The sequence below is a fragment of the Suricata suricatta genome, chromosome 4, assembly GCF_006229205.1.
Source record: "Suricata suricatta isolate VVHF042 chromosome 4, meerkat_22Aug2017_6uvM2_HiC, whole genome shotgun sequence".
Taxonomy (NCBI): domain Eukaryota; kingdom Metazoa; phylum Chordata; class Mammalia; order Carnivora; family Herpestidae; genus Suricata; species Suricata suricatta.
In genome coordinates this window covers 85409408-85419351 of record NC_043703.1, presented here as the reverse complement: position 1 = coordinate 85419351, position 9944 = coordinate 85409408, and the positions used below count along the sequence as shown (strand labels likewise).

At 49.9% G+C, this 9944-nt stretch overlaps 1 protein-coding gene across 4 annotated transcripts in view; it reads left to right on the top strand.

Moving 5' to 3' along the window:
- Positions 1-9944, top strand: part of IL1R1 (interleukin 1 receptor type 1) — a 70383-nt gene that overhangs the window by 29817 nt on the left and 30622 nt on the right. The gene's annotated exons all lie outside the window — the stretch shown is intronic.

Here is a 9944-nt window from a genome sequence, read left to right as displayed (position 1 = left end):
GGCCGACCGGGGTCGCCCAGGTAGGAGGCGGCCGCGGTCTGCGGGGTAGGGGTGTCGACCGGGCGGCCGCGGTCGCGGGCGCGCGGAAGGGGGGTGGGGCGCGTTCCCGCAGTGGCTTTGACACCTTTCTCTATCGCGCTACCGCGCAGAAAGTGTCCTTCTTAAGTCACCCTTTCATGTCAGTTTGTTGTGGAAGTGATGGCGGTGAAATCTGTGGGGGGTTGGTTTGTTTTTATTTTTATGTGAAACCGGAATAAGGATTGTTCACATCCCTTTGGGGGGAACTTGCCGATGGTCCTGGAGGGTTGTTGGCAGTGTGTGTGTGTGTGTGTGTGTGTGTGTGTGTGTGTGTGTGTGTGTAAACTGCTTCCAGGCATTTGAATCCAGCCAAGTACTGTTGTTTCAGAAGTGTCCCTCTCCGGGCTTTAGGCTCAGTCTGGTCAACAAGATTAGGGACGTACGTCCTACACTCCGTGGGGGAGGGAAACTTGGACTCCCGCAACCCCAGGGAAAGGCTGATGCTACAGACATGAAGAAGACCCTCATTCACAACAGGCAGGTCCAGTACTTCACGGTTTATAAGGCTCTGTACACTTTTCTTTTATCTTCCCCAAAGTCTTGTGACAGACATGCTCTTGTCGCCTTCCATTCGCAGCAGAGGAAGCAGAGGCTTAGACGGGGTGACTGACTTGGGGGACTGGCACCCAGGAGAGTGAGCCCCCGAGACTCTAAAGCTCTGCGGTCTGCTTTACAGCACGGGGGCTTGCTCTGTGCCGCTGAGGACGTGTGAATTCCTGCCAGGGCAGATGTCCCCAGAGATTCCTGGTGACAGGAGATACTTATCAGACGGGCACGTTCTAGGGGTTTTCGCTCCACAGAGTAGGAACGGAGTAAGGGACCTCTCTGGGCTACTGAAACCTTGGAGAAAAGGTGAGCCGGGATCCATCTGTCATTGGAAGGTGCAGTCCGGGTCACCCTGGCTTGGCACCAAGCATCTGGAAGGTGAACATATAACCTGGAGCTCCAGGACTGTAGGTGAACTGAGGAGAGCTGGGGGTGCAGGGGGCGGTGGGGAGTGCTGGGAGGTTTGCAGCCCCTTTCCCTGCCCAGTTTACTGCCCAGCTGTGGCCACCTTTTTTCTCCTGACTGCGTTTAATTTCTTATTTAATATCCTATTTCATATTGCATTTAATATTCTGTATCCACATCCTGTATTGTGTTTTGTGCCAGATGAAAATGTAGGGCTTTTGGGATGGGATTTGACATGAGAAGGAGCGTGGAACCCTTTATGTTATTTTCAGTGTTTGGCTAGCTGCGGGTCTGAGGACTGTGGAGCATCACCTGGCCCTGTCCCTATTTGGGGGACTGCCATGTGGCTCCAGAAAGGATAGGATATGTGCCCTGAATTTTCACATGACCTTGGCAGGGCAGAACTAATTCTCCGTTTTCTTTTCTTTACTTTTTTTTTTTTTAAGTTTATTTATTTATTTGGGAGGGGGAGGGCCAGAGAGGAATCCAAGCAGCCTCTGAGCTATCAGTACCTGAGGCAGAGCTATAATTCACAAATCACATCATGACCTGAGCCAAAATCAAGAGTCAGATGCCTAACTGACTGAGCCACTCAGGTGCCCCTAAACCCTCCTTTTTATTTTATTTTTTTAAATTTATTTTTGAGAGAGAGAGAGACAGCATGAGCAGGGGAGGGTCAGAGAGAGAGGGAGACACAGAATGTGAAGCAGGCTCCAGGCTCTGAGCTAGCTGTCAGCACAGAGCCTGATGCACGGCTTGAACCCACGAACCGTGAGATCATGACCTGAGCCCAAGTGGGACGCTTAACTGACTGAGCCGCCCAGGTGCCTCTAAACCCTCCTTTTTAAAAAGCCTCTTTAAATAGGCTCCACTCAGCCCTGTGTGGCATAATGCAGCAAGGCTTTCTTTATGGCTTTTTAAAATAGCATCTTTTGAGTAATTCTTTTCCTGTTGGTGAAATACTACTTAGATTCACTTATTTATTTAACAAATGCTTATTGAGTATCTACTATGTGCCAGGCACCATTCCAAGTACTGAGGATAGAGCAGTGACTGGGCAAGATGAAAATCCCTGTCCTCTAACAGATGTGAGTCCTCTTAGTAAAGTCACAGGACAACCATGGCCTCCCTGCTCAAGGGGGTTCTTTGAACTCAGCCTCTTTGAATGGAGTGTGGGCAGCTGGCTCCCAGGCTGTGCACCGTTCAGTGTCTCCGCTGGAGAGGCCAAGAAGGTAACATACAGAAACAGCTCTGGAGCGTGGTTCCTAAGGGTGCCTAGATACACTCTAGGGCTCGGCTGTGCACTTGGATCACCGCACGTGGAAGCCGTGTGGCTGGGACGTATCAGTGGGGGATGGGTGTCCACCCGAGAGCAGGTAGAGATGACGTTGTAAACAGAATGTCTTAACCAAAGTGGCAAAGCTGGAGAGTTGCAACTACCACAGCACAGGGAGGAGGGATGTGCAGAGATCAGGCTACATGATGGACTCACTGTGAACTTGACACTTTGAAGGATGGCTGTTGTCAGGAGGCATGGAGACCCACTGGCTGGCTGTGGCCCAGCCTCATGATGTTCCCCATCTGCTGCTGTTTGTATTGGGGTTTGTGTCTTCCTTTCTTTGAGGGGTCGGCTTTGTCAGGCCCTCTTGCAGGATCCGTGACGTCAGCAGCTTTGGTCGCTGGACCCTTCCCACTGCGCTTGCCTGCTGTGACCCCAGGAAATGCTGCTGCAGCCTGCTGGCCATACTCAGCACTGGGGAGCCTGTGGGGGAGCCCTGGAGCCAGAGCGATCTCACCAATTGTTGAAAGGGACCGGGGTTCCTGAAGGTTTGAACGCTTGAACTCTGCACTGTCTCTTCCCCCATACATGTGGCAGAGCGATGGAGGCTTACCTCCTTCCTAACTGTTCCAGAAAGGAGTTACACGATGCCATAAATTAAAAATAGGATGAAAGCAAAACAAGAGTGGAGGTGAAGTGGCCCTGCAGTGAGTCTAGAAAAGCGTCAAACGTAAGCCTTCCTGAACTATCTATTTGAAAGTTGCCAAACGGGGCTACATGTCTGGAGGTTATCCGGGGGCCCCAGCCTTGCCTGCACCTCAGCATTGCCTGAGATGCTCAAGGAGAACCGCCAGGGCTTGACCACAGAGCAAACAAACCGGCGTCTCCAGGGGGTACGCCCAGGCACTGGTGTTTTTAAAGCCTTGGGTGGTTCTAAACACATAACCAAGGTTGACAACACCCGCAGGCAGTGGCGGGGGGTGGGGGTGGGGGGGACACAGGGGGCCACTTGTCTGTGTCCTCAAGCTGTAAATGAGGTGCTTAGGAGAAGTAAAAGAATGCCTGGTACAGAGACCAGCGGGCCCTTTTCCCTGAGGGTCCCCATGGAAGAGGTGCCAAGAACAACTTTTAGGCTGCCCCTTGAATGATCCCCCATCGAGAGTGCAGTTTGGTAACCAAATTTCAGCTGGACTTAGGGTGCTCGTGGGAGGTGGGGGAGGTGGCCGATGCATCCTGAGCTCTGCCCTTGTGGGTTGGCCAACCAGAGCACAGAAGGCCGCCAGCAAATACAGCCCAGGAATCCTGACCCAGAGTTAAATCAAGAGTTAAATGCTGTCACTTAGAGCAGTGCTTCTTGGCTCATTCAGAACCCCTCATCCCCATTTTTTAATATGTAATTTATTGTTGAATTAGCTAACAGTGTTTGCAGTGTGGTTGGCTTGGGAGTAGACTCCTGTGATTTCATCACTTACCTCTGACCACCTTGAATACAAATATTTGTAATTCTGAAATGATATAACAAAACTGACACTGTAATTTACAAATAATTACTATTATAGCTAGACATAAAGGATCACTGTGCCGATGGATGCTTGGGCAGAGCCAAAGTAGCACCCAGTGAGGCTGCCACATGCCTTATGTAGGCTGGACTGTAGGATCACAGAGGATACTCCAAGTGTGGTCTGGAACAGAGGTGTTCTGGGGGAGGGGTCCAAGTACCACTGAACGATGAGTGACTCTTGCTCAAGGTCTAAGTGGTTGTCAAAGCCAAGACCACTCTGTTTTCACCGTAATTACATTCCTGGAAAATTCAGTAGACATGAAAATTGTGGCAACAATGTATAAATGTAGGGTGGAATTAGGCACTGATCTCCCCAAATGATAAATCACATGAGATGCTTGGAAGTCGCGCAGGACAAAAGGCCATCTTTACTTCGTGAACTGCGCCGTGTTGTTCTGGAAGTCCCTCTCCCACTAGATGCTTCGTGTGGCCACCCAAGCTGTCCCCTTCTTCACACTTTCAAGAGTGCTCTCTTAGCAGCCCGACTAGCCCCTTTGAGAACTAGTGTTTCCCTCGTATCACTTACTGGCAAGTGAGTGAATCCCTAGTGCCCCTGTGTGCCCCGACATGGCAGGGCCCCGCCAGGGTGGCAGCCGTCCATCCAGAATAAGCTGTTAAAAGGTCGTATTGCTGACGATAGAAATCAGAACGGGGAGTCCTGTGTGGTGAGGGGGGTCTAGCAAGGGACACAAAAAAACTTTAGGGGAGGATGGAGATGGTCTCTAACTTGACAGTGTATTCTGATGTATACAGTTGTCACGGTTATGGAATTATACATTTAAGATGTACTATGTGTTTCACTCTATGCGTATCTCATCTCGGTGGAAAGCCACAGGGGTGAAAACAAAGAAAAATTCGTATAGGGAATGTCTAGTCCCCTGAGGCCACCTGCAGCTACCATTCAGAGAAACAGAACCATTCCCACATTGGGAAGGCCGTGCGTGGGGGTGAGCCTGGGAGGCCCTTGGCAAGCACTGGATTGGAGCCATGCTGGAGGGCTGACAGGGCCAGGCAGAGCATTTGAAAGGGGACAAGGGACGGGAGAGCAGAAGCCTTCCTGTCACCGGTTTTGGTTGCTGTGCCTCAGGAGCCCCCAAGGGTTCTCTGGGGAGAAATAGGACTGTGTTAAAATTCAGTCCAACCACCAAGAGGTAGGTCTGGCCGATTCCTGTTTGTAGCCTGCTGGTGATGGTAATCCTGTCCTTCTGTGCCTTATTTTCCCTGTTGCCCTTAAAACCCACATGAAACCCCCAATCTGGAGCAACTTCTAAGAGCGGAACAATTTAGACTGTATAGCAGCATCTAAAACCTCTGTGGCTGTGTTTGCTTTCTCTCCACATCCCTGTGCATGATAGCCTTTGGTTATTAAAAACTTTCCTTGCCGCGTTCGTGTGGGTATATACGCCGGATGAATCTGCTGTGAGCCAGGCTTTTGGATCATCTGATAGGAAAGCCGCCAAAGTTTCAGTGTTTCTCAGACTTTCTGAGATGATGGGTGTTTCTGTTGCCTCTGTTGTGGGAGGGGTTTTGTTTGCTCATAGTTTTATATAACTTTTCTCTGGGGGAAAATCAGCAACAGCCACGCTGAACACACAGTTGGGTTTTAGGATGTCTGTGTGTGGTGGGGAGCGTGTTGCTCCTCTCTGCAGAATGGAAACAGTTATATCCCACTGTGGGGACCCCTTTTGTTCTCCTTGCCGTCCTGGGGAGGCTCTTCAATGTTAGGGTTACATTGGTCTGTCAGTCTGGTCCCACAGTGTTACTTTGTGTGGCCCTCATGGCTGTTTCTCATGACTGGGGCTGAGCAGATGTGACCTTGGGTATTTACGTAGAGCAGCGCCTCTCAGATTTTACCACCAAAGTACTCCTCTTGAGAAATGAAAAATAATGCTCAATCTGGCCCTCCAAAGTGGCTCACCTTAAAGGCTATTTCTCTGATGACTCATGTTTTACCTCTTGGAGATTTTTCTTTCCGTTTCTCAATATAGCCGTGTTTTCTCTAATAGAAAAATAACTCTGCCCAGAAAATCCTTGAGGAAAATCAGCACACTAGGAAGTTAGACTCTGAGTTCTCTGGCTGTCTACAGCTTCTCCTTGGGGATTTGCTGATTCTAGATTATGAAAGAAGGACTTGAGCAAGTCCAGAATTCTAAAGTATTTTCCACAGTCATGTGGTTCTGTGGCGTTATGAACAAGTTCCTTTATGCCTTGTCTTTAAAACTGACATTTTGAGTCCTCTTTGGGAGACTGATTAGTTGCTGTTTGAATCCTTGTAACAGGTAAAGGTCATAATTATGGGCTTGATTTTAATGCCATACTCATTCCCCTTATGTGTTCACAATTTTTTAAATGTTTATTTATTTTGAGAGATAGATAGTGAGCAGGGGAGGGGCAGAGAGAGGAAGACGGAATCCCAAGCAGGCGCCCTGCTGTCAGCACAGAGCCTGATGTGGGGCTTGAACCCACAAACGGTGAGATGGTGACCTGAGCTGAAATCACCAGTCGGACACTTAACTGAGCCAGCCAGGTGCCCCAACACAATGGTTGTCAATAGAGCATGGAGACTGTGGTGATTCCTGAGCTGAAGAATGTGCTTTAGTCCTTGTTTCTTCCAGGGACTATCCACAGTCCCTTCTCAGTTACAGTCACTTAGCTGAAGCCTAATTCTCCGAATATTTCTCTCTTAGGTCAAATATACATATATACACACTTTGAATAATGTTTGGGATGAGAAGTTGTATTAAATGATGCTGCATATGTATTTGTGAGGCTCTCATTGTGAACACTGAGCTGGTATGAGGTGGAAATGTGGAAGGTACCATTAGGATTTTGATTTAAATTTCCTGGAAGGAGGGGGCATCTGCTGCTGCCTTCTTTCTTTTCTTGGGTTTCTGTGGAGGTTTAGCTGCTGCAGAGCTTCCCTTAGAAGCAGGCAAGAGAGGTCCCATCCAGCCCTGTACTCTGGAGGGTTCTGCTCTGTTTCTCAGCCAGCCGTGTGCCTCAGCACGGCCAGGAGTCTGTAGGGCCAAAGGGATGTGCCTACTTGGAACATGTAGGAAGAGCAGCATGGCCATGACCCAGGTACCTGGGCCCTCCTAGATGCCTTGTCCAGACAGTTTGGACAGTGCATAGACAGCTCTCCTTCTTAGGTCATTTCCCTATGGACTCTGCTGCCAGGGTCATTCCCTGGCCTGCTGAGTGGCCAAGGCTGTATGGGAGGGCACTTGAATGTGTATATGGGGATGTCTACCTGTGTGCCTATTCAGGGCCCCTCATGGTACGTGGCTGGGCTGGGGACAATCCAGGGAGGCCATCCTGGAGGTTAATGTAGGCAGGAAGAGTAAGAACCTCACCAGGGTCTGCTCCATACAGGTCCTTTGCAGGACCATATAGCCTGGGCTCAGACACTGCTCCCAGAGCCCCGTGCCTCTCCTGCCCCTCTCCCCGAAGTGGACCCACACGGCACGTGCATCTTCATGATATCTGGGGTGTGTCTGATTCGTGCCACCTCTGTCCTGTGCCTCGCCTCTGTCCTGGAAAGCCAGATTCACAATGTGGGGGAATTCCTCAGGAGTAGGAAGGAAATTCCTCAAGGTTCTGGGAAATTCTTCTACAATAAGAAGCCGTTAATAGATGCAGTGTGGCCACAAAGTAGAAATAAATGCCCCTTCCCTCTGCACTGGGGCCCTGGCCCTTGTGGAAGCCACTTGGGTTTTAGTGGCAGTCCCTCTGTCTCCCAGCTGTCACTTTTCCTGTGTCTGCGCTGGATATGGAGTTTCTTGCAGACCATGTGATGTGCTGTGTGGTGAAGTGGGGCCCTTCTGTTGGAGGCCTGTACGTTCATTGTTAACTCTTATACTTAATCTCTGCTTTTGTGATTTAGTTAACGTTTAAGTTTGTCATTCTAAGTCTAGTAGAACATTGCTTTATGCCTAAAATTCAAAATCACATTTCCATTTTATCTTTTTAAATTTTATATATATAGAGAGAGTATCAGTGTGCAAGCAGGGGAGAGGGGCTGAGGAGGAGAGAGACAGAGAGAGAGAAACAGAGAGAGTGAGAATCTTAAGCAGGATTCACGCTCAGCTCAGAGCCTGGCGTGAGGCTTGATCCCCTGACCCTGGGATCCTGACCTGAGACGAAATCAAGAGTTGGGTGCCCAGCCTACTGAGCCATCCAGGTGCCCCTCCGCTTCATCTTCAATGAACAAGGAGCTTCATGTGCCACACAGTCAGGGTGTGATGTGCCGCTTTCCAGTTTCCAAATATGTTATCACCAACAAGCAAGGAGAACTATACTTCTCCTGTAATTATCAAGGAAGGCTGCGTTTCCTGTTTCGCACCCTGGGGCACTGCAGTGAATAGACCAGGCTGCTGGGGGCGGGGGCCTGACCGGCCAAGGTCTCCTGCCATGCCAGGCTCCGGCTGACTACCCTGGTTGGGCGTCAGCCCCTCAGTGCCCCTCTGGGCCTCTGCACATGAGCTGGGAGCTGCCATGGAGAGGAGGGTAGGCAGCTTGGGAGATTTCCTATGGAACACAGACATCACCTAGGGGTAGGACAGGAGCAGTGTGTTAGGGCTTGCTAACCTCTTGGACGCATTAATCCTTTACCCTTCCTTAATCATTGTTCTATGTGGAAAATTCATCAGAAAACACAGTGGAATAAATACATGATATTTTTTTCATTGTCAATACTTTCTAAAAAATTTTTTGAATTTTACTTATAAACCAATTGCAAAACTCACAGCAGGCTTTGCTCAGTTGCCTCTGCACAAGGAAGCGTGATGTGGCCCGTATCCTTTCTGGCAGGAATTGCTCTGGTTCTGATTTGTCTGCTGTCCCCCAGCGTCCTGCCTGGCTTCCAGGCCATGTGACCTTTGTGTAACCCCCGAGGTTGTAGTCTTCCTTCTCCATGGTGGATCCCTTGCATTTCTCTTCTCTGACCCACGCCAAGTACCTGTATTCTTTCTCTCCCTTGATTCGAGGCCAGATGTTTGTCCCCGTGTAGTCTAACGTGAAGGTAGTGGGTCTGTGAATCCCTTGCTCCCTCCGTTCCTTCCTGACCTTTTACCACAACAGGCAGGATGGGGCCCCCTCACAGGAGTATGGGAGAGGGAGAGGGTCTGCTCTGTACCTTTCTCTCCTGGCCCAAGTAGGGAAAGGGCAGCAGCAAGGGGAGCCACCAATGCTGCCCAACCGCTGGGTCCCAGAACCAGAGGTGTGAGGCACTGGGTGTCCTGTGCCCTATGTGACATGTGGTCCTGGCGGTGGGGGACAGGGGCCCCTACAGGGGCCCCTGGGGAAGGCCTGGAGTCAAAGTCAGCTGGTTGGATGTTGCAGAAGAAGCAGGTGGACTGGGAGGGGGTAGAATGAAGTGACAGCCCTGGGAAGCCCCCAACAGGCTCCACGGAAGCCAAAGGCAGCGGCAGTGTGCTTGCATCCGGGCAAGGAGAAGACCCTATAAGCCAAACAGCAGAGGATGGGAAGTGGAGACAGAATACAAAAGTTCTTTTTAACAACTTTGTGGGGCAAAGAGGAAGAGGGAAAATGAAGTGGTTTAGAGGAGGTGGGAAGTCAATTCTGCAAAAGGTTTCCTGGACTTTCCATGTAGTAAATTCATGCCTCTTGCCCATTCCCGCCCCCCATTACTTTCTCTGACATTCCCCATGCAGTTGCGGCCCCCCTACCCTGCACTCATTTCCAGGCCATACTCATGGAGATCAGGAGGGCACTGTGCTTAGGACGGGGACAGGAAGATCAGGGAGTCTTTGATTTGGGGTTCTGTACAATTCATGTGGATGAGCCACTGGGCCTGTGACCCCTTAATGTTATGCTGTGTATCTTCTCATAAATCTAACGTGAGTGATCAGCCGGTGGTAGTCAGTCTGAGCAACGTGTTTGGTGTTGCATTAGTCAGGCCATTTTACTGATTGAACATTCAAAGGCCTTATACTTCAGCCTTACCACCATTTCAAAGGCCTAAGGAAATGAATCAGACCTGAAGAAAATGTCAGACTCCAAAATATTAAAAGTAAACTGTAAAACCAGGGAAAGAGTTGTGAAATGTCTACAGGA